We start from the raw sequence: 24951 nt of genomic DNA on the forward strand, positions 1-24951 counted from the left end.
TGGGTTTTCTTTTCTTTTTGTTGGTTTTTTTTTTCCTCCTTCCTCCTGTTTAATGAACAGGCGTTTGAACTGGGCAAACGGGGCGACAGCATTGAACATGAGATCATTGCAGCCTAGTGTAGCAAACTGGCACCCTGCCTTTTCACCCCTTTGCTCCGGCACATTTGTGCAACCCCCATTTATAAAACCAGCGCAGGGGCGAGGTGAATTTTCTGGTCTCTCCCCACCTCTTGTCCTGGGCAGGCAGTTGCGGCAAGGATTGGTGCAGCTTTTGCGCAGTGCTTTGTGCCTGGAATTCCGAGAAGAGCGAGAGAGAGAGAAGACAGGCATCCTGGTCTTCTTCCGAGAAAGAACAGGAGCCCTAAGAAGAAGAAACAAATCTGAGTTTGTCCTACATACAAGAGTACAGAAAAAAAAAAGTGACTCTCCTGCTTCCAAAAAAAAAAAAATCTGGCACGTTTCACTACAGAGGCATCAGGACGTGTTAGAGCTTCTTAAAACAGTGTAACAAAATGAGCATAGGAGATTGTTTCTTTAAGTTAAAAAAAAAAAAAAAGAAAAAAGAAAGATGGAACTAATTTTTGTTTGTTTGCATGTTTTTTTCACTATTGCTCACATAGCAGTATTTGGCACTGGGTGAACACGTACCTTTCATATCAGGTATATCTTCTGTTTCTTTTTTTCCTATTTTTCTTTTTTTTAAGCCGTTTTAAACGTGTTGTTCTGCAGCTGAGTTCTTGTGTATTAATTTTAACGTAGTCTTCTCTTCACACTTTTTTAAACTAACTTTTGGGGTTGTGTTTGATCTAATGTTGTTAAAGATAGAAAGTAAACAAAAAATCGACGGTCTATAGAAATAAGTGGTTAGGCACATTTTGTCTTAGCTAAGCACTGGAGTTACGCAAAGACCTTAATGTTACATTTACTCAGTCTAAGCTTTGGTTATCTCTAAGAAAGTTGTGGGTATTTAGATCTGGTTGCTAAGGAAATTAAATTCTTTTTTTACAGTGTGACTCATGCTTTCAGTTTCTAAAGAGGAGAAGTGAAAAAAAAATCGTGTTAAGCTGCAGGAAAGGATCGCTCTTGTAGCCTGTATATTAAAGTTGTAACTTTAATTTAATATGAGTTAATTTAAATATGAGTTTCATGCAGTTTATATCTAAATCTGTTACAAAGAAATCAGTGTGATAAGCACTGGAATAAAAGGCACATTATTGGGACATTCATGAAGCACGCCTGGTTTGCAGCCAGTAGCAGTAACTATTTTAAGATATTTGGAAAAGCCGCACTTGTCCAGGAATAGCTGAAAACAGTATTTAAGATACCCATTCAGGATGTTTGTGATAAGTGCATGTACAGTTAAAGTAAGTTTTGAGCATATGACACTTTAGTAGAGCCTTTTACTTAAGGCATTTGTCTGTCTGTTGTAACATATTCCTGAGCAATTAGAAGAGTATGTAACAAAATTCATTCTGACTCACAGATTTTGAAAAGCTTGGCCAAATTGGTGCTTTACGTAGTTTGGATTTTTTTTTTTTTTAATATTATCTAAGTCTTTTTAATTACTGTTAAAAAAACAGATGTTCTTAGCTAGAAATTACTTTGAAATTACAGTGTCTCTTTCATCAGAAACTCTTACATTTGTTGGGGTTTTTTCAAAATGTTCATGATATTTGCATCTCTAATAAAAGGCTTTATAAATATTCCTTTATGAAATAGAACTGTTTTAACATGTTCTTCACTTTTTATACATTACTGAGTAGAGAGTAATTTCTAAGATTATAGATTATATGATTATAAGATTATATGCTAGTTTTGCTACTTTATTTTTTTGTTATTCTGCAATGAATTCTGGGAAATTGCTGAGTGGAGACCTTATATATATATGACACATACACCCCCTTATACTCATTTTGGACCAGAAAGTGTTTCTAAGGTTTATGGTGATACTGCTCTCCCCAATAGTTTATTGGAATAGTTTTGTTTGTCATTGATACCTAAGCCTGTTGAGAAACCAAGGCTTGTATTAGCTGAAAATAACTTTACAAATTTCTCTATCTGGTCAGACAAATCACTCTCCCAATCCCCCCCCCCAATAAGTTTTTGCAAATGTTTCTTAATTTAAGCCACTTAGTTTATGCTCATATTTTTCTGAAGTTCCGTACCTAATTACCTCATTGTGTTAGCTGCTTGATAAAAAGTACTCCTTTTTGTTAAGTTTGCTCCTTCTCTTCTGAAATTCCTAATAGAAATTAAGTATTAATAGGTTGAAAAAAAGGCTAGAAAATAACAAAAGAAAGTCCCTTTTCCAAAGAGTGCATGTTCACAGCACGTCGCCCCATGGCCCTGAGGAGGGGCGTCAGCACTGTCGGGTTTATATCTTAAAAGCATATTTACTAATTTTGTGTATATTTCATGTTCAGAAAGCACTGGACATAAAACAGATATTTCAAAACCTTTCTCTCACTGTTTTTTGTTTTGTTTCTTTTTTTTTTTCATTTTAGTGAAAGAAAAATTAAAATGAAAAAGGAAAATGAAGATGTTAATGATACCAGATTTCAACGAAGGTAATACAGTGATTTTAAATACCTTTTTTCTTTTTTTTTTTTTTTCTGTTTTGTTTTTTGTTTTTTGGTTATACACTAAAGCTAATGGCAAGAACCTGCAGCAGTTTAAAAAATATTTCCTTGAGACAGTCTACAAATATAATTTCAGAGTTGTGTATTAAACTTTTGCTCTCATTATTTGCAGTTGGGAATATTGCAGATTGTGTAGCTGTAATTGCATAAAGATGTAGCTTTATCCTGTATGTTATACATGAAATTTAAGAATTAACTAAAAAATCAAAACATTATTTGTTCTTTGATTAGGCCTAACAGATATAAAAGATACATAATAAGACATGTATTTACTAATATACTCATATTACTAATCTATTGGTAGTACGTATATCTACTTTCTACTATGTAAATATAATGCAATGACAAATTAATTTTCAAATGTGAAATATATCTTCTATTCACAAAAATAAAAAAGAAAGAAAATTGGAAAAGTAATTTTATAGATCTTATTACAATCATTCAGTAAGTTGCAAATTCAGTCTGCATACTTATTTCTGATACTAGGATAACTATTCTAGTTTGAGGGCTTGTCTCTATATATTCTTCACAGTGTCAGCAGAATGCAGTTATAAAAATATCATTCCTCCTGAATACTGAAGTGTTGCATAGAAAGTGAAAGCAGGTTTAAAAGAGACTTTTTTTAGAAAATAAATTTAAGTTATTTTAAAATGCAAGAGAGTATGAAATGCAAGATTTAATTCACTAATTTAAAAAAGGAAAGGGAAGGAAATGGTAATTCACTAATACTCAGCCATCATTATTGAACCAGAAATACGTGTTGAAGTCTGCAAGAAAATAAAACATTGCCTTGGTAAAAAAAAAAAAAAACTTTGCTATTGACAAACATTTATTCTCTTTAAAAGTATTTCGCTCAAATAACAATGGCAGAATTAGGACTATGGTGAGAACTAGTGGAAGGAAGGCATTAAAATTTTATTCAGATAAAGATTTCAGTTACCTGCTCAAATCAAAAGACACCTTTATATGGTGCCTGGTTTTGAAATTATACCTGAGTCTCATGGCTGTATTTTACAAATGCCTTTGCATTCATATTGTTGCAAGTTATTCTGATGTGTCAGGTCTTGTGCTTAAAGGTGCGGTGTTTATCAATGTTTTTGGTTAGAGTATGAGAGTTATAAAACTGTGTCTGTGTGTCACTCTTCTGGATTACTGGGTTTTGCCCCAAATAAGCTGTTTTCAGTCTGTTGTTTAGGGTACTCTACATTCAGTGTGGGATAATTTTTAGTGGGTTGCTTGCCGATCAGAAGACTGATGGATTTGTTGTAGGTGTAAACCCTGAAGTTTTGCAAGATTGCATTTCCACCTGCATCCTCATTACTAGGGAATTGCATTGATGGGAGGGTTAGTGACTAAAATATACAAATTAACTTCTTTGCTTTGTTTAGTGTCTGTTATCCAATCAACAAGTTATTGTCAAGCAGTACTTTAGTTGAATATGTGAAGAAATAGATTTGCAGTTTTCACAGTATTGTATGGGAGGAGCATTCCACTGTGCCTTGTTTGTCGCATCTCAGATTTGGGGGGGTGAATTTTATTTTGGGTTGTGGTACATGATATGAACTCAGACATGAAGGAAAACCTCTACTGTTCACTTTGATGTCATGTCCAGTTATTGATTCCAGTCGAGCACACCACAGTCAGATGCAAGTTGGGAGCTGAGGGTTCATCAGAAAGGGAAACAGCGCACAAAAGGACATTAGTTCCAGAGGAAAACAAAACAATCTCTTGCTGTTAAACTTTTTTTAAAAAAATCCTTCCCTGTTCAAATAGAAATAGTCACAAATCTTTGGCTTGTTTGTTGCCTGCCATTCATGCAGTTAAGCTTGGAGGAGCCTTCTTTGCAATAGATGGTAATGTTTTCACTCCTGAGTACTTGTTCTCAGATCTCATGGTATGTTTGTTTGTTTGAAGTCTCCTGCACTCCCTGCAGGAGGAAAGCCCTAACCAGCCATGCCAATTGGCATAAACCCGTAGATCCGATCTTGTGTTGAAACGCATTGCACAAGCTCGCTTCTATGGGTCTGTGTCAGTGTGGTGATCTGGCAAAACTTCACGCAGCACCCACTGCAGTGGGGTTTGACAACAAGCCCAAATGAGCGTACAGAACCATGTGCTGATTCTGGAATTCTTCTCTTGTCCATTGCCTTCCAACCTGATTAAGGGATTTGTTCTTTTATAGGTTGCTTTAAGCATCTTTGTCTTAATATCTTGTTAAGATTTAGAAAGAGATGTGAGGGAATCATAGGGTTTCCAATGAGGGAGTGTAGTATATACCATTTCGTGGCCTTATTAAATATGCCATTCCATGATATTACGCTCAAAAATAAAGAAGACATTTATATTTTATTCTTATTGTAAAGTAAGGCCAAAGACTCATTTCTTTCCAGAGATGTTCTGGGTTTTCATCATCCCTATCAAATATGTATGTATATATATATACGCACACAGCACACGTGTATATCTTTATACATATGTAAACAAGATAGAAGTTCTACTTCTGCAGCAGAAAAAATCTATCTAAGAATATGCCTTTTGATCTGAAAGTGGGAAATAACTGCAGTGGAAAGCCTCCCCTCCTGGGAAATATGTAGGCCAGTGGCTGCTGTCACATTTCAAAGAAAGGCTGAAGAAATGAAGAAGACTTTATGGTCACCGTCGGAAGCTGTGTGCATCCGGGTTGAGGTAGTAGGTTGTATGGTTTAGAGTTACACCCTGGGAGTTAACTGTACAACCTTCTAGCTTTCCTTGGAGCACACTTGAGCCATCGAGGAATTCATCACCACTTTAATCTGATCAGGGAAAGTATGCAAAAAGGTATTGTTTCGTGGCTGTACATAATGATCACTCTGAGGCTTTATTGATGTTGAAATAGTCCTGATGACTTGATTATTTCATTTAAATCCTGTTATGAACAATGCTGACACATTGCCTTAATGGACTGTGACTATGTACTGCAGACACTTAAGGAAAGAATGATGATCATTTTAATTCCATTAACAGGAAAGGTTTAAAAGTTATTTTGGTTTATAAACACAGGAAAATACCAAGTATTTAATTCTTTTCTCTTTCTTCAGGGAATCGCTTATCCTATACATTTGATTTTTGTTGCTGACGTCATATAAGTCTATTTTTTTTTTGGAAAGAAAAAGAACATTTGATTTTGTCCTTAAAATGCTTTCCAGAAAATATTGCATGCTGCTGCTTGGATAGCAGTGGCAATGTCACAAGTTGATGCTGGTCTTCCCTGGATTTATGATATTATTTCTTTGTGCCTGAAGAACTCAGTGTTATGAGCACAGATCCAAAGGACCTTCAGGCCCACCTATGTTCCCACCTTCCTGTGACTCACTGACTCAGCCCAGCCCCACTCTGGGGTCTCAGCACAGCACATCAGGCCAAATGTCAGGCCAGAGTCAGACCTGACCCAAAATGCCCTTGTCTGTTTCAGTCCTTGATTCATTTTTCTAGCTCAGCAGGACTTGGAGAAATCACACTCCCTGTGCAAATGGCTTCCAAAACACTGGAAACTGCCCCCAGTATCAGATCCCAGCACTGGGTACCTCCACCGATGTGGGATGGGTGCCACAGACAAAATTATCTCTCCTCAATCCTGGTGTATTATCTCCATGCCTCCTGCATGCCTTTTTTTTTTTTTTTTTTTTTTAAAGAAATACCAGAATGAACCAAGGGAAAAAAAAATAAAAAAGATCCCAATCTGATTCTGGAGACAAAATTGAGCTTGTGGAGGTTTATGCCCCAATTTGTGTGACCCCATTTCATTCTGGTTTGCAGCCTTCCTCATCCTGTCTGGAAAAACAAAGAAATGTCCCTTAATATGTACCTCCCACAAGCAGGTATCCTGACAAAAAGAGACAAGAGTGAGTGTTTCCACTCCTAGAAACAGCTATGAGAAGGAGAGAAAAGAACTGTGCCTGTATATTCACCATGATTTTTTAAGTGAGGGCTACTTCTGGAACTGCCCTCAAAGATGAGGCCTCCCCAGTGAGATGGAACAAACATTATTGCCAAAGTCAGAGCATCTGGACCAGACAGTGATGCTCATTCCAAAGTAGTTGGGAAAAAGTGATGCTGTATTTTTCCACATACTTTTCCATAAAAAGTGAAAAGGAGTATTATTTTCAAGAATAATTTGTCATTAAAGACAGCAATGGTGATAATTTTGCTGGAAAGTGACTTAGGTTTGTTTATGTGCTCTACAAAAGAGTGGAGTACAACATCCCTGTGGTGTTGTGGTCAGGGACAGATCAGACTCCTATGGGATGAGGAGAGGGTAAAATGTGACTGTTCCACATAGGGGTGAGGGATCTGTTCCTGGAGCTGCCAGGTTACCAGCAAACAGTTCTCTTTTCAGGGTGTTTGGAAGCCCTGAATTTCTGACTTTACTTTTATTGGAGGTGAACATAACAAGATGTTTGATATTTCCAATGTTTAATTGTTTTATGTTTTGCATCAGCAAGGACAGTTAAGAACTTTTATTTTAAGTGGATTTGAAGGTTGATTGTATTTTGGTGGTGTTTTCTTTCCACGTCTGTGTATTAAAAAAATCACTTGCTCACTTTTCCCTATGTTTGTCTCCTACAAGCTTTAGGTTTACCTGAACCCTTTTATAGATAAGGAATAACAGGAGGAGTTAAAAATGGATTTAATTTATCTTTTTAACAGCAGTTATTTGCAGTGATTAATTTTTATGATAGGAAATTGATAAAGAGGATCTGCATGACAGGTGGATCCAAACTGAATTTTAAGTCTGTCTTAAAGTATATGGGACAGAGGAGAGATGAGGTTGAGTGAATCAGAATTGCTCCAAGCTGATGGGAAATGCTTTAAGGGAGCAGTGGCTAAATGGAAGGATAGAGGGGAGACCTCCATCAACCAGTGAAGCCTAACAGGGACCACTCACAATCTGAGTAAAAACTGCAATATCCTCTTTGGATTCAAAAAGACTCTGGTCACCAGTACATTTTCTTTTGTTATTTTAATTTTTTTTTCTTTTGTAGTTTAAGTTCACTGGGAAGAAACATTGTAATTGCTGGTTTCTGCCAACAGAGCAACAGGTGTTCAATCCCTTTGTATTAATTCTTCAATTAGTTGCAAAATAAGGGGAATTGTTTATACTAAGCTGAACTGAATAGAAATGACTGATGCAGAAAATGTGGGAATGTTTCATCTCTCCTTCAAAGGCATGATAAATTTGTAATTCTATCAGGCCTAGTTGCAGGTTGCTATGCAAATTTTCATTGCAGCATCACCAGCTTTAATGAATATACATTTTCTCTATTTCTTTCTCTGTTCTTCAATTTAGGCTTTTTACCCTGTAATACGCAATACATTGTTTTGGCAAGAGTTATCAAGTTACAAGCAAAAAATGAATGAGACTGTGAGGTAATTTTGAAGCGGATTAAGGTAGAGAATGAAAAACAAAGGAGGAAAAAAGCTTCTATTAAGAACAGCTGGATGGAGTTAGGTCTTCTGTGATTTCATTTTAAAGTTATAAAACATATTGTCTGTTTTAAGTAAAGTCTGGCATACTTTACCTTTGCAGTGCAGTTGGAGTACAAGGGTGCCTCGTAGACTCAGCATTACACTGATGTGATGCTTCTGTAGGAAATGAATGCACGTTGTGGAGTGGCTAAACGGGGATGGGTTCCAACCTGGGGCCCATCTGAGAGTGTTTGCTCCTGAGAGTAAGAGAGAATGTTGTCATTCTTGTGCCTTTACTTTGCTTCTTGCATTTGGAAAAAAATCTCCATTAAGATATTCAGGGAAAATCTGGAGATCCAATGGATCTGTGACTCCCAGTTGTTCCTTTGGGAGATATGTCCACAGTGTTTCACAAGTTTGGTCCCAAAGAAAAGCTGCAGAGGCACTGACTCACCCAGCAATCTTTTGCTTGCCACAATTTCCTTGGTAAAGATTAAGTCTGATCCATGGTGAGCCCTGGTTCCCAACAAAGGAATTACAGCATGGCAAAAACCCACTGCAATGCCAGGTCCTGCCTGTCTTAAGAGCCAAGTCACTTCAGAGAGCTGGGGAGAATTTGTATTTCCTTCTGCAGCCCTCAGTGTCTTTTTCCAGAGGCACATTAAAAAAAAAAAAACAGAGTTAGAGGGACATTTCTGAGTTAGCAGACATGACTTGGAAGCACTGACAGAACTTAGGTGTTTTGGGTGCAGCCATTTTGAGACCTTTTCCTGTACGAAAGGTGAAGTTAATCCAGTTTAGCAGAAGAGGTAAAGTAAGTTATTACTAGTTTTGTGCTGTTCAAATAGCACACAGTAGTCAAAAATATATGAGCAAATTTCTGGCTTTGGTATTCTACTCAGCAAAAAAAAAAAAGTGGATTTTCACTTGGTCTCATCCTTTGTTTAGCTTCCTTGTCTTCAAAACAGTTGAAGGTCTTTAGAGATTTTTAGGTAAAGAATGTGTTAAAATACTTAAAAGCAACCCCAAAAAAGGTTTTTCCTCCAAAATCTGTTCCTTGAACATGACAAACAGTGTTTAATAATCTCCAAAACTGGTTTATTGAAACTTTTCAGCAAGAGACCTGGGATAGGTCGCTCAGCTGATAAAGCTGGACTAGAAGTGCACTTGAAGTTTTTCAGATCTTTTGGATGTGGTTCCACATGACAGTAATTTATCTATTGAGAGCAGCTTCTGATAATTTTATTAAAACAAGAATTAAATACATATGGCAGGCCCTATTTAAATCTGGGTATTGTTTTTACAGCACAGTTAAATACAAGTTTGAAAAGCTAATGCTTTTGTATTGCACAGTGCAGAAGTATGAAATTGTTTCAGCTTTGGCCTTCACATGGTAAAAATGTTTACATCAGAGTGATCTTTTTGGTAGAGTTTAAACTTGCATAAGGCTTCTGGATATTTCAGTTGTAATTCATTGTAATATATATCATGTATATAAAAATTTCAGGCTAATTTTTTTTCAGTTTTTTCCCTTCACCTCTTCTTTCATGCCACTTCTAGGAACAGTAACAGTAGGCCTCACACTGATGAAGCCTTCTCAAGAATGCTTACAAACTCTAAGTAAAAACTCACAAGATCAGGCCTCTTTTTTTTTTTTTGTTTTCTAGAATGTCATTCTTGTGTTTAGGAATTCCTATCTCCTTATCCCTTCTTTTGCAAATATAATTGGCATGGTGTTTGATCTTGCAGCAAAATAGACATGGATCCCTTTACTCTTATGGGCTTTGTTGCACCTCCTTTTGAATGGAAAGATGTCCCCATAAACACCTGTACTTGGATGTTTTCAGGATAAGGTGGTTGTCTGGCTTGAGTAAAGCTGGCACCAATATGCACCAACCATTTCACCAAGAGCCTCATTGAAAAGACACAAATTCAGAACAGCACACTAATCCTTTCTCTAAGAGTCACAACAGCCTTGTGTACTGCTTTGCTTTCATGGCTGGGAAAAAAGGGAGTGATGTATTTTCTTGTGCATGTGGTTAACATACATATATTATACTTGTATTGTCTTTATCTGAATGTTATGAGTCACCTCAACTAAACTTTATGTCCAGGGCTGAGGGTGATTTACCTGGGTTAATCTGCAGTTTATCTGGGAAATGCAACTCCCTTCCTTCCACTTTTGGTCTCCACACACTTTTTCCACTGGTCATTTTTTGATTCTTTATTTACTGACATCATGATAATACCAGCAATGGATTTAGACTCCATTGCAGATATACTGGCAACAGGGATGGATTGGGAATGGCCTGATGGCTGGAGAGAAAGGGATTTGCTGTAATGTTTATAAGGTTAGTAGAAACCAAAGTTTACTCAAAACATCTTCTCCATGAGTCCTGTCTGTTATGACTCTTCAGCATGGGAAGGAGAATAAAGCTGTTTATTACTATCACCTTTGTAGGTCTGACTTGAGACTCTGGGGTTGAACTTGCCCAAACTCCGTGTGACTCTCATTTTTCAAAGCCCCTGGACAACAAAAGTAGTCTAAGGCTCACTTTTCCCTGACAAAAACCCAGCCTTCTGGTTACTGCAATATCAAAGTAGATTTGCATGTCTGAGAAAAGATGACTGTCAGTCACACGTGTCTTTATTTATATTTGCTGTCAGGGATTTTTGCTTGGCACTACCCTGAAATGAGCAAAAGAACACAGTCCCAAAATTCTCCATCTCAGCCATTGCAATTAGCTTGCTGAGACAAATTTGTTCATTTCCCATGTTAGGAAGAAACCATCAGATAGGAACTTGACCATGATAACTTCACTGTTGCTTGAAAGAACTTCACTTTAGACTATGGATAGCATTTGAAGCATGCTAAATCCATGGTTTCCTGGATTTAAAACAGCTGGTTTCCTGAAAAGTTACCCAAGAAAGATGTTCTGTCTGGACCAGAAGTAGATTCCATGGTAGATGGAGACATGGCTTGAAAGTCCCTCCAGCATTCTAATGTCCTGGGGTGAGAATCATTGGCTGCTATTCCATACCACAGTCCAGCAAATCTTGCACTTTCAGAGAGTATTTCCATCTTCACCTTTTCAAAAACCCTAAGTGCACTTAGTTTGCACAATTGAAGGGGATTTATTCCATAAGTTCCTTGAATGTGCAGATTTGCCTGTGTCAGCTGAGCCTTTTATTGGGAGGAGAATTATTTGGAGGTAGAATTTTTAATATAGTAGGATTGATACTATGCTGAGCTAAGTTTTTTTGAGGCTGACATCCTTGTAGGAGGACATCCTTGTGAGCTGGGGCAGAGGGAGCAGTGGACCAATGTAGCTGTTCAGCTCTATGCTAAGTAAAGTTCTTTTGTCCAAATGTTAACTTTTTATCCTTAGGCTTGATCTTTCCAACAGTATGCATTTTACCACATTCACTTCTAATTTCTTTAGCTCTACTGCCCAAATATATATATATATATATATATATATATATTTCCATGTTGTGAATTGTAAAGAACTAAGCTCAGACCACCTAAATCAAGTGTTGCACTTGTATCTCATCACTGAATAGGAAGGCAGTGTCTGAAAATTCCCAGCCTCTGCTGTTCATGGCCCACACACACTTGGAGATGAGTCTGCAGGCTTGAGTCCATCTGAGGTACCACAGCTGGCAGTTTGGCTACTACACTAGAGAGGTTTTTGCTTGAGAAGTATTTTTTTTCTTTAGACAGCATTTTCTCAGGATGTGACTAGTGAAGTATGTGATTCCTGTGGTGATTAAGGCATTTTTGTGAGTGATTATTATTAAATATTGCAAAGCCTATTGCTCTTCTTAAATGTTTGTCATCTGATACAGGGAGAATTTAGAGGTATTTTTATCATTATTTTGGTTTTGAATTACTGCTGTACCAGAAAGGCCAAAATGTAAATTTTAGTGATGAGTCTAAGAACCTAACTCACACTTAGTGTGACATTTTGAAACAATCCTGATGTTTTTCCCAAAATATCTTAGGGATTTAGCAGCCAGCATCCTCTTGATTTACAACATCTGGGCAAGTTTTAAAAGAGAAACCTCAGGTGCAAAGGCATTTTTACAGCTTTTTGACCCAATGACCGGATGTTAAAAATATAAAGTGGTTGGAGCTGCCTCTAGGTTTGTGCTTCTGCATGTCAGACAAACATGGAGCGCCAATACACACTTAGCCTCTGTTATGAGGTAATAGCCCCTTAATTCCTCTCCTCTGGCTGTTTTAAAGAAAGGCACTATAAACAATGCAGCCAGAGAAAACAGGCACAGCTTGCACACCTGATACTCCTGCCGATGCCACTGCCAGCCATGCAGGTGCTCCAAGGGGACACCGGACTCCTTTCCTCTCCTTGCCAGGCGCTGTGGGAGGAGTTGCCTGCTGTGGGAGACAGTGCTGGCCCCAGCCTCCTGTTTTTAGGGCAATGCTGTCAGGGAATGCTGCCAGGCACTCCTGCCTCAGTCCTTAGCACAGGCAGGCACCGTCCTACCAGGGGCACCAGGGAGCCTCATGCACTGCTGGGGCAGGGGTGGCTCTCCCTGGAAGGGGCTGCAATCACCACCCTTCCAAGGACAGGGACGTGCAGTGTCGTGCCCAAAAGGAAGGAATTGAGCGTAACATTGAGTCAGTTTGGGGTTTTGTTGGCTAAAAAAGTCCAAATGTTGGTCTGTGGCAGTAAACACGCAGCCTGCCTAATGAATGTACTATTTATTAGCCGTGTGAGCTGCTGGAAATACCAAAGAGGATAAGGGCTGTGATTCAAGGCCACGGGGCTGGGCCCACACAGCTCCCTAAGGCAGGAGCCAAGGATGTGGGAATCCTCTCCAAGGGGCGACCCTGGCAGTCTGGAGAGAGGGTCAGGCTGTGCTCATCTCCAGGAAAGAGGAGGTTTGTGCTAAGGATCCTTCTCATACGTGAGGAGTGGCTGTTGTTTGTTATTGTGTAATTTGATTTGACTCTAATTTAATGACAGTTCTTAGCAGGCAGCATGATTTGCAAGGCTGATTTCAATTTTTATTGATTGGGCCTTTAATTTACTTGGACTTGCACTCAGAAGCTTCATCGGAGATTTAATGAAAGTCTGCAAAACCAGCTTGGTAAGGAATTTTTTGATGGAACTTGAACTCAAATGCTTCAATAACAAGTCATTCAGGGGCAGTGTGAAAATATTTTAAGAAAGAAAATTCTTAATTAAACTTCACTTTTTAAATAGCAGATTGGCAAATCCATTGTTTTAAACCCACCTTTCTTGTGGATTTTTTCCCCCAAATTCTCACACTCAATATCTATTTAAAGGTAAATTAAAGGTTTCATTTATAGAATTTTGCATAATGGGCTTTTAAAGGGGACATCTTGGAGATTATAACTGCAAAACTTTCACAGAAAATAAGTAACTTATAACTTCTGGAAATCTATTCTTTTATTCATTTGTAATAAATTTTCCAAATGCAGAAAAAAGATTCTGTAAAAGCATCTGCAACAGTCTCCTACTTATTTTCATGCTGCAGGTATTTTTCAAACTAAAGATTGAAAAGCTTACAAAGAGATTATGTGATTTTGAAATCTATCAGTAATTTTATAAAGACAAGCTTTCTTTCTCTTTAATATTTATAAATTAATATTAATAAATTTTAGAAATGAAGGCTTCAAACAGAGAGGAGCTAGGAAGAGGTTAATTAATGATATTGCTTTTTACCTTTTCTGAAACCAGACCTTTGCACTTGAACCAATGAATGAAAAAACCAGCAAGAGACACAAAGTGTATCTGTATGGGAGGGAGGAAGGAATAGGGAGGATGAATTATTATGTGATAAGAAGTGTAAGAGGATGTAAGAGAAGAAGGAGATTGAAGCTGCACATGGAATAAGAGAGAGGCTACAAGGACTGGAACTGCAGTCACTGCTCCTTTGCACTTAGAGGAGCTCTGGGAATGTAGGCACAGTAGTTCAGGAAAGTGGAAGAAAAAAAAGGAACTTGGAAGATATGGGGAAAAGACATGAGGATGTTGTAGCTTCAGATTGTTGTGCTTCATCAACATTGGTGAATCTTGGTAACTGTGAAATATAAATTGAAGGAAAGATTTACAGGCAAAACTTCATATATTTGTAAATAAACAGAATATTCCCTCCTGAGAATAAGTTTTTATATTTCCTGCTCTATTTCTATTTATTTTACAAGTAGAAAACCCCATTATAATATAAAAATTTGGAGGGCAGTAACTATGAAAAGTAGTATCTGAGGATGCTACACATTTCAAACTTATTGAAACCATCTCAATATTATCCCCCACTACTGAGAATCAGGAAAGCAAAAATATAAATCTAAAGATAAACTGAAAATCCAGACCAAAGGCACACAGATAGCCTTAACTCTGACTAATGCAAGCAATATAGTAATGATGCTGGTTAGTTCAGTTCAGTCTAAGACAACAAATACTAAATATGATTATATTATGGACATATTATGACTGCACAGTGTCATCATAAGGGAGGATTAACTCCTGTGTGTTCTCCTGCCCTTCCCTTGGCATCTGCTCTGTTTATTTGCACAAATGAGAAATATAAAACTTCCAAAAGCCTGAATCAAAAAGAATAAGATAACTCCAGCTTCTATATGAACTGTAATTAATTTGCAGCCTGTTACCACAAAACTAAATTTAGGGAAATTCCTAGTTAGAATCAAGAATGTTAAACATTTGTGTGAATAAGAACAGTATGTGCAGTGGCGCTAGAAGTAGCAATATTTCTGATTCAAACCATGCACTGTAGAGTTGTTGAGGTTCCAGAACTTCTTTCTCTTTAAAATTATGAGAGAATGAAGTTTATTGACTGCTGATCACTTCCAGACACAGAACGGTGGTCTATTAGTCCTTTTCGGAGTGTAATAGCAGTTCCACAAATTAATGGAATATCTCATTAATTCCCTAAATGTCTCTAAACTGGTCAAGTCATAAGTTTCCATCTCCTTGAAGTAAATTTAGCTGCTTCCAATTTTCCACATCTGCAGAACATGGAATGTGTTAAAACATTGGGAGATACCATGATGTTAACCTGAACTATTTCTATGAAGGAGATCAGCTTATTCAGCATCCAAAAAGAGCTTGCAGATTTACATTCAAGCCTGTTTGGAGGATCATTTTTGCCTCTCTATTTTATACATGAACACTAATTTCTCTGTCCAATATAAGGAGGGAAAGTGAATATTTATGGTATGAGATAAATAATATTATTAGGTACTTTCAAATTTCAGTTTTGCTTTGCAAGGTTATTTGCTTGTTAAGTGAAATGGCTGACCAATAAAACAGGCTTTTGCTATGGTTATGAAGTGGTGATTAATCTTCATGTAAGGTATCCTCAAAGCTTTTGTTTTAAACAAATAGTAGCGTAACAAAGTGAAGTGAACCATATTCATAGGCACTCTTGTGAGGGAAAAAAATAAATAAACAATTTTGTCTTCTAAAAGACAGTCCTAATTTACCAGATAGTAATTTCTCATTGGAGAGAATTACAGTGATTTTACAATGTTTTTAACGTTGCATTAGAGGATTGTACTGACTTGTCTGATCATCATCAGTTGTTTCTCTTCTCTCCATTTGACATAACTGCAATATACCAGTCAGGCCTCAATTTACTGTTGCTTTCTGGCAATGCATTTTATATACTGCATCTCCAACACAGCTCCCCATATATGATGCTACATTTTTAAGACCTGATGGTAAATTTCTCCCTGAGTGAAGTCTTGAGTGAAGATTTATTTCAGAACTAGTGATCATGAAAACAGGATCCCTGCAGAAAGGAAAGTGTTTACTAATGTAAGTCTTTAGTTCAATTAACATATATAAAATTGGGAAATACTGAGAAAGTCAAATTCTCAAAATGTTTTAAGTACATTGCTTTCATTTGTGTAATTTTTCACTCACAGCTTTTCCAGTGTGAGTAGATCTTCTAAAATACCTTAAAATACCAGAAAACATGACTACAAGGAGAAATGAATAAAATCCTTGCTGATTTTAAAATATTCAGATAAATTCAGTCCCAGACACTTTTATCATTATGCATAGGGTCCATAGCATGGTATTGGAAATATTGAAAATGTAACTATCTCTGTTGAGTGCAATAACATCTGAAAATACTTGCTCTAAAAATTTCTGTATGGCTTCAGAGCTACAGAAGACTTCATAAGCTTTAAAGCTGCTTTAAACTTTAAATCCATGGATAGAAGCAAATGTGTATAAATATATTTGACAAATACTTAGAGGAGTGTTCATTAATGACAGCATGCACATTGAGTTCTAACTCTGTGGAATGTAAGGGAGTGAGAACATTCCCTAACATATAGATGTGGGGGCTTTTGCTTGGGTTTTTCTGATTGTTTGGGGGCTTTTGTTGTTTTGTTTCGGTTTTTTGGTTGGTTTGGGGTTTTTTCTGCCACAGCCTTGATCTTGAAGGTTTGTTAAAAAATCTAAAAAAGTTTTTTTAAAAATGGTGGAATGGTGGTTAGTGATCTAACAAAGAGGATACAAGTCTGCAAATTCATGTAATTTAAATTAAATTTTAGAATCTTCATGTTTCTTATGAATTTAAAACTATTTAATAAAAAAAACTTGTGTTTGTTCCAAGATGAAATTTTCATTAATATAGTTTCACAGGTTCATTACTTTGTTCATATAAATTTTCTTAGTTTATTGTTAAGAACAAGGTAAATGATAAATGATTGAGGGAACACGGTGAATTATTGTCTCTTTTTTTACCTCTAAAAGCTTTTTTATAAACCTGGAGGTAGGAGTTCCCCCAGATATCAAGAAACAGTTGCATGCAAACAGACAATAGTTCTGTGCTTTATGGAAATAGTTAGGTGAAGACTAAATCCTTAGTTATTGAGCATTATTGAGGAAAAAAATTAAAGTATAGAAAGTGTACAAATGAAGTCTTAATAATGTCAGGTTCTTTCAGGCACAAAATAACTGTTCAATTTAACTTTAAATAAAAAGTAAATGGAAAAAAGTATTTATCAAAAAAAAAAAAATCAACAAGCTGGCAAGAGAAATGGGCCTTGTTACTAGCAGTAGTAGTAGTAGGGGAAATGAGAAATGAATCATTAATGATCATCTATTAGACAAAGAAAATTACCCCACAATACTCGACTCAATAATCCTAAAAGTCCTTGTGGTTATGTGTCTTAGCATCTTTGGAATAACATAGTCCAAGAAGTGTAAATATTAGTGTTCATGTGAAACTGAACAAAACCAGTTCAAAGTAATTCAACTGAAGAACTTGAAGGAAAAGGGAATAAATATAAAATGGAGAGCATTATATAAATAATCTTCATAATTGTTCACCAGATAATGTTTGCCAACTGGCTGTCTGAACTGTTGCCTTTTTGCCAATCTATATATTTTGTGGGATAAAATCTATTACCTAAAGGTAAGCCAGCTTTATATACAGCAGTTCAGTGTCATCCTCCTAAAAATATTACTATCATCAGTACATGGAAAAAAGTAAATCTATTTATTGCCAGGGCTACAAGCCACAGCATTTTGAGAAATTCAATGTATTCTTATTTTTCAGTAGAATAAATATGGTGCACCTATAAGTGATACACATCCATGAAGAAGACATTGCAATTACATTTATCCAGTGTTAAGGAATAGTCAGAAAAACAGGCAAATACTCAATCTTACAGAAGTCCCTCCTCTTCCATGATAACCTCACTGACGTCTTTAAGGACATTTGTACTCAGGAGAGCATTCAGGTTTGCTTTGAAAGCCAAGGTCCTTGTGTCTTTCTCCATTCATATACCTCTATTTAATAATTTTCCACAGACAGCTTCTAACAAACAGGATGTACCTAGGAGTGTGACATCCTTTTGTGACATGATACCCACAGCGAAAAGCAGGAGCTTGGGACAATTTAATACTTTATCCAAGTTCGTGCTGGATGTCATTGTCAGCATTGGGATCAAGGGATGAACCCTCTGGTTTGCCAAAATGATGACTAGTCCAAAACACATATTTATGAAAGTCATTTCTGGGCAGTACATTAAAGGCCGAGTGCCTGTGTTCTGAGTTAAGCAGCACCATCTCACAGTTTGAAGTTGATGTATCACGTTGGAATGTGTTTTCTCTATCAGTGTGATGTTTTCACATTGTGTTTTATAATGTAGTAATTACACAGCTTGCCCCACAGTTCTTCTTGAAATTAATGCATCTCTTGTATTTAATAATAACACACATTTAATAAGACTATTTCGTTGTCATAAATATTAAAAGCTACATAATATATGCACATAGAAAGACTGCAGTAATGAAGGTGTTTAAAATAAACAACACCAATTGGAATTCAAGTGCTGAAGCTCAGTGGATCTTGAAAGTAAAACTAGCTCTACAAATAAAACTAAAATTGCCTTTGTTGATTTTCATTGTCTAAAAGGAGAGGAGTATGGCATATGAACAAGGAGGGGGAACAGTGACGGGAAGTCCAAGCATTTCTCTTTAAATAATCTGCAGCATTGACTTCCCATTAAGGAAGCTGAAGAGATGCCCTTGCCCACAGCATTTAACTTCACCTGTTCTGTATCCTCTGTGCCCTGGCCCTTTTTCTATGGAAAGGACTAGACCTGGCAGACATGGCCCTGAGAACTCCAGGTCCATCTTGGGAAGAACTCTGCTGTGGAGGGAAGTAAGAAAATGGCCATTAGGCTGTCTTCCAGGCAAACCCTGAGGCTGCAGGAACTCCAAGTGTGCCAGGCACTGCTGGACAAATCCCAGCCATTCTGGCTGGAGGTCATGGACAGCTGAGCATTTCCTGCTCAGTCCTAGGCACTCTCAAAGAGACAATTGAATTATGTGAGGAGATGTAGAGCAGCCCAGGATAAAGGAGGCTGAAAATTGGATTAAATCCATTTTACTTCCACTTGCCACAAGGTGTGAAATGTATGTTCTGCACCTTATGAATAAGAAGTTTAAAGTATTTATGTTAGCATTGTTCTCGTAACTCTTTAAAGGATGTGGTAAAAAACCCCATGTAATCTCAAACTGCAATATGCAGATACAAATTTTAAGAATCTCACAGTTCTGGGAATAATGTTTGACCCTTGAGTGGGAAACAGTTTAGCTATAAATTCCTCAGTTCAAGATTATAAAAGTAGTAGAAGTACAGAAAGGTTAAGATCAAAAAGTGCCTCGGAGTGTGGATTTTTATTCTGATTTGAGTGACTTTGCTGGCTATATTTAGATGCTAATGTAATTAAAAAGTGTCAATCTCTCTGGTCTGTGAAAGTGACCATACCTCTCCCTTCTGACATTAAAGAAATGTACTTTTTTGGAATAAAGTGATAAAGATTACAAAGATTTCTTATTTATATATGGCACATTTTAGTTTCTCTATTGACAAATGAAGAGTAATGACTCATCCTTACTGAAGAATTGAATAGTACTGTGACAAGGTTTCAGAAAGCTGTTACAGATTAATCTAGTGAGGTTTATTTCTGTACAATAGGAAGAAATAGAGACTGGGAATTAGAGGAGGCTCTATTTAAAGTAAGATGCTGAAATGATAATGTCATAGCTACCAGGTCTTTTTTTGGAAAAAAATATTAATTCCTCACTATTCTATTAGCTCTCTTGTTTATGTTTTTTCTTTTTTAAACCACTTATTAGAAAAGAAGGGGAAAATGAATCAGTCAGCATAATATTTGGACTTCAAAAATTTTCTCCACAGGAGCAGCTGTTAAGGAAGTTAAGTAGCCACTGGGGGAGAGGAAAATTCTCATCATGGAGTGAAAATGGCTGGATGACAAAGTCTAGAGTAAAAATATATAGTCATCCTCCACTGTGACTGAAAGATTAAGTGGGCTGCTCCACTGCTTCATGTTATGATGTTTGTTATTTAATCCATGGAAATAATGGAAAGAAAGTTAGGCAATGAGATGACAGCACCTGCAAATGTCACAATTAGCTGGGTTGCTCAAATCCAAAACACACTATGTGGGGGACATCAAAAGGGAGCCCTGAGATCTACAGCAGTGCATGACACAATGTCAAACAAAATTCAACAGTATGAAAGCTAGCAGGCATTGAAAGAAGTAATTTAAACTATTTATGACCTCTCTTGGGTTCTAAATTAATTTAGAAATACCAGAAAAAGAGATCAAGTCATTGTGGACAACTCAATAAAACCTGTGCTCTCTGTTAAAGTTTCATCAGCCTTTCCCTTCCCCTTATAATTTCTCCAAATAAAAGGATCCCCTCACAACAAAATAAGAATCAATGGCAATATGACCCTGTCTGTGCAATATACTACATCCAGTGCAGCCAATAGTGTATTATGCAGCATCTTCTCCTATTCTGACTGCTGTGATAGAGAAGAAATAAGCAACAAGAGGAACAAAACAACCTATTTCTTAATAGATACATTGTGCCTCTTTCTAAAGTAGAATGAGTGAAGATTTGGCAAAAGTGGGGGGACAGAAATTTTATCTATGCAAGTATAACACATATTTTTCATTAAATAAATACCTAAATACTAGTCTATGCAAGAAGGTTCCAGACTTGTAGGTGCATACATTTGGGAAAGCAATTTAGATGTGTAAAGTCAAACTGATATAAAAGTGCTGCTAGTATCAACTATTACAGGGTGCTGAGCATCCCATAGAGACTCTTCTTTCTCAGAAATCCAGAGAGGGGAGCTGTTAGTGAAGGTCTGAATTGAGCCCTTCTGTCTCACTGTTCCCTCTGTGAGGCAAGATTTACCATCTTTGTCCCCGTTAAAAGAGCTGAGGGATTTCTTAGGACAGTCCTTGTTCCTTGCTTACATTTTAGTTATTATTTAGCACAGCTAAGGTTAGCAGAGTTATCCCTGTGATTGACCTGACTCCATCCTCTGCATTTGCTGGGCTACATGTGTCTCTCTCCAGTCCAAAGGGTAATAGTAAATCTCATATGCTGTAAAAAATTAACTGCACGGTTGTACAAGAACCGTGCCAGTGTTACCATGGACAGTCACACACCCACAGCAGGGATCTTTACACAGTGTACCTCCAAGCAGAACACGTGGGAGGAGAGGAAGGAAAATGTAAAATGAGCATCCTCTTTTTTTTTTTTTTAGTTGTATGTACAGAACTGATTAAAATAGATTTCAAGGAGAAAAGTTCATTGTGCAGTTGTTAAACAATGGTGCTTTTAAAAATATTTGGAAAAGAGAGGATTTGCAAAAATCCATTAAGAAGTGATCATTAAGGTGGCCGTGATTCATTCCCTGATAGAACTTCTGGTGCCAAAGATTTCCCAGGGGCAGAGGCAGGAGGTCGGATGCTGTCCAGGGAAGTGGTTGAGTCCCTGTTCCTGGAGGCATTAGCAAGACATGGAAATGTGGGACATGGTTTAGTGGTGGGCTTGGCAGTGCTGGATTAACAGTTGGACCTGGTGATCTTAAAGGTCTTTTACAACCTAAATGATTCTCTGATGCTATGATTCTCTCCTCTTTTACTAAACTGGTTTGAACTGAGTATGAGCTGAGCATACAGGCATATATCTACTGTTCAGCCTAAAGAAAAGGTCCATATTTTACCTATGGTTAGAAAGCTGTCTCATATTTTGCCAGGTTGTTCAATATCACTATTGCAGCAAAGAATCTCAGTAAAACCCCAGATCAAAGAAATTAATTGGTGTTTTCACAGTTACCTTTAACTCCAAGGCAAATCCATGCACCACTCCATCTTGTGTTCTGCTTTCTGGTAGTTTTGTCTTGTCCCATGTTCTTTTATATACTTGAAAATTCCTCTCAATTACTAAATATTTTTCAACATCAAAAGGTCTTTTGTCTTTGAATAGTCCTCCTAATCTGTAATTACTTCCTGTTCTCTTCTACATTTTACAATATTTTCATATTCTCATAGAAGCCTCAATTCTCAGGAAGGGCAGGTTGCAGAATTCTCACTGTGGTGTTGCTGTTGTGATCTTCTTTCAGTCCCTATCAAGGCAGACAAAACCTTGAACTGCTGCCATGCTCTGAGGTGCTTCCTCTATTGATTCTTACCACTAATATCACTCTTTGACTTCCTTATCTTTGTATGAAAGCCCTTAAGAACTGAAGCTAAAAGTGATCCATGTTGCTTTTTGAGCCATTGAAGGATTAGTCCCTGCTCTTTCTTGGTTTAAGCTAGTTTTGTACATGATAGCCATTATCTTGAAGTGGTGTGTCATTGTGGAAAATAATTCCTTATTACACAACTGGAAATTCTTATTTCTGTCTCACTTCTATATAGGACTCTTTATGGAAAAACTCTGCCCTTTTTCTGTGGAGGTATTGCCCAAAAAATACTTGTAGACTGTTGTGCAAATGCTTAAAATATCTGCTTAAAATAAAGCATCTCTCTTGACAGTTCTCCAGACTATGTAGACCTAATCAAAACCTTTTTTTGTTAAATTTTCTTTTTTTTTCTGAACTTCCTCCACATTATCAAAGTGTTCCTGATAACAGGATGGCAAGAGTGAGATGATTTATTATTATTATTATTATTATTATTATTATTATTATTATTATTATTATTATTATTATTATTATTATTGTTGTTGTTGTTGTTGTTGTTGTTGTTGTTGTTGTTGTTATTGTTGTTATTATTATTATATTTAAATTAATATAAATTAATTTGACTGATATCTTTCATTTTAGACTAATTTTGGCTGTACCCTAGTAGAAATGGTAAATGAGAAAATATTCTCCTACACTTTTGTTTGCATATAGGTTACATCAATGGAGAAAATTCATATAGGAAAAATGTGTAGTACGAGTTTGTTGTTCAATGCCAATTTAGGTAAATTCTGACTGTAGTCTTGAAGCAGAGGAGTCAGATGACTTTAATGAATTACAGGACTGGATTTTTATGGAAAAACCCTTGACTTGAGATCTCTTTGCTTGAGATCCCTTTACTGGATTTATTTTGAAGTGAAAAGGTGGTCAGTAAAAGAAATGTTATTGTTCCCTCAAGTTTATTTTAAACTTTTGGATTATAAGCTGAAATGTTACATTGATTCTGTGGATTTCACTCCCACACCTAACAGCATCAAATATGAAACTCTTACAAATCAAAAGAAAATTCCTACTCTCATATTAGACAATGAATCAAATAAATTTTGTCTCTTAAGAACAGAATAAAATCTAGAGGAACTAAGAGTGAGAGGAGTCCAGGGTTCCCAATCATGAGCACTAATAATCATACCAAGAGTCCAAATGAATGAATGGGGAGTGTCATTTGATACTGTTTCATTTGGGTTGTTTCTTTTCCTTCAAATGGATGTTGGGTTTCAAAGGAATACAATATAATTTATTTTTCTTTTCCCAAAAATTATATTAAAATATTAATAAATTAGATTAATAATGAACATAATATTTTTGGTTCATCTTGACCCAAAAAGCTGGGAATCCAAGAATATGAGTCCAAAGATAGTTTTAGAAGCAGTTTTCCCTGTGAATAAAGGGAAACTTTGTGCTGATGTAGTAAAATTTGCTGCACATTTATTGAGGTGTGAATGCCTGGTATTTAAAATTAAAAGCTGCTGCTATGAGTTCACTAGCTAAAGCAGAGACAGGAGTTAAGAAGAAAATTTTAAACAACTGAAATCTGTAAGAATTGATGGAGAGGCAGAAGTTATAAACCTGTCCTCATGTATTGTTTGCCTCATGCTTTCTGGTGCTCCTCACTGAACAATGAAAACGCCTGTTGACTTTTTGCTGAATTCTAAGAATGAATCAAGTGTAAAGGCAGGCTGAAAAAATACTGTGCTTCAACTTGCTTTTGAAGAACTCTGATATCATCAAGGCTTAAGAGGGCCACTTTCCTGTGGAAAAAAAAATCACGTGGCACTTCACTTGCAGGTGGATTTAGGAAAGCAGCCTGCCACTTCTGCATTGCATTGAACCACTTCATAAATCTGGGGACTTAGATATTTGGCTGGATTACAGGTTTTTGTTTTCAGCCCATTAAGGCTGGAGTTACCTAACTAAAATGCACAGAAAATTTTGGTAATTAATTTTTCAAGTAACTATGCTTATGGCATCTGTACCCTGTCCAGAGGTGTAATGTTTCTGTCTAATAAAAGAAATATATAAGAATTCAGACTATAAGGCTCTTAGTTCTTGGCTCAAGGCTTGATGCAGAACTTCTATGCCTCAGAAACATAACATATATTTACTTAGCATCCTGAACATTTTATTAGTGGAGTAGCTCTCTTTAAACTTGTCAGTCGTGTATTTGATGACATGTAGGGCACAGGAGCTTTTAACTGTGTTTATCAGACTTACCTAGAGACAGTATCTTCAAAGCGGCTTTCTGAACTTGCCAGATGTAATTGAAATATGTGATCTTGTCAGTAGGAGCTTTTTTATAAATTTTATTTTTTTGCAAAGCTCCCAAGATAGATTCCAAGGGATCCCTGGACAGAGAGAAAAAACCCCAAATTATTAAACATAATTTCTCTTGATTAGCTACTGTTGTTGGGTTTTGTTGGATTTGCTTCTTTGTCATCTGGGTAGCTGCACTCAGCAGACTGTATGAAGCAGTTCCCGTTTTGGTAACAAGAGATTCCTTGCACCAGAGAGCTGATGTTCAAAGGCAGAGCAGTTACCACTGCTCATGTTGAACAGAGTGTGGAATTTGACCTTTATGAAAGAATTGCAAAGAGGCTTTGAAATCCCTGTAATGGTATCCACGGAAAACAGAGAGGAGCTGGGAACAGGGAAGTTTTAGTGGGTTTTGAGAACAGCACGTTAACCGCCTCCCTGTCCTCTGCCACCCTTCAGTTTCTGAATAAACGTGACTGCAAAATTCTGTGTTATTTCACTTTTCTCACTT

At 36.8% G+C, this 24951-nt stretch overlaps 1 long non-coding RNA gene across 3 annotated transcripts in view; it reads left to right on the plus strand.

The window, feature by feature from the left end:
• Window positions 1–24951, plus strand: part of LOC108962419 (uncharacterized) — a 228388-nt gene that overhangs the window by 185023 nt on the left and 18414 nt on the right. For all 3 annotated transcript variants that reach the window (XR_007778231.1, XR_001991040.3, XR_001991041.3), the window contains one exon: window positions 2505–2567. This is a non-coding gene — a long non-coding RNA (uncharacterized LOC108962419). The remainder of the gene's footprint in view (window positions 1–2504; window positions 2568–24951) is intronic.

Source organism: Serinus canaria, chromosome 1 (assembly GCF_022539315.1).
Source record: "Serinus canaria isolate serCan28SL12 chromosome 1, serCan2020, whole genome shotgun sequence".
Classification (NCBI taxonomy): domain Eukaryota; kingdom Metazoa; phylum Chordata; class Aves; order Passeriformes; family Fringillidae; genus Serinus; species Serinus canaria.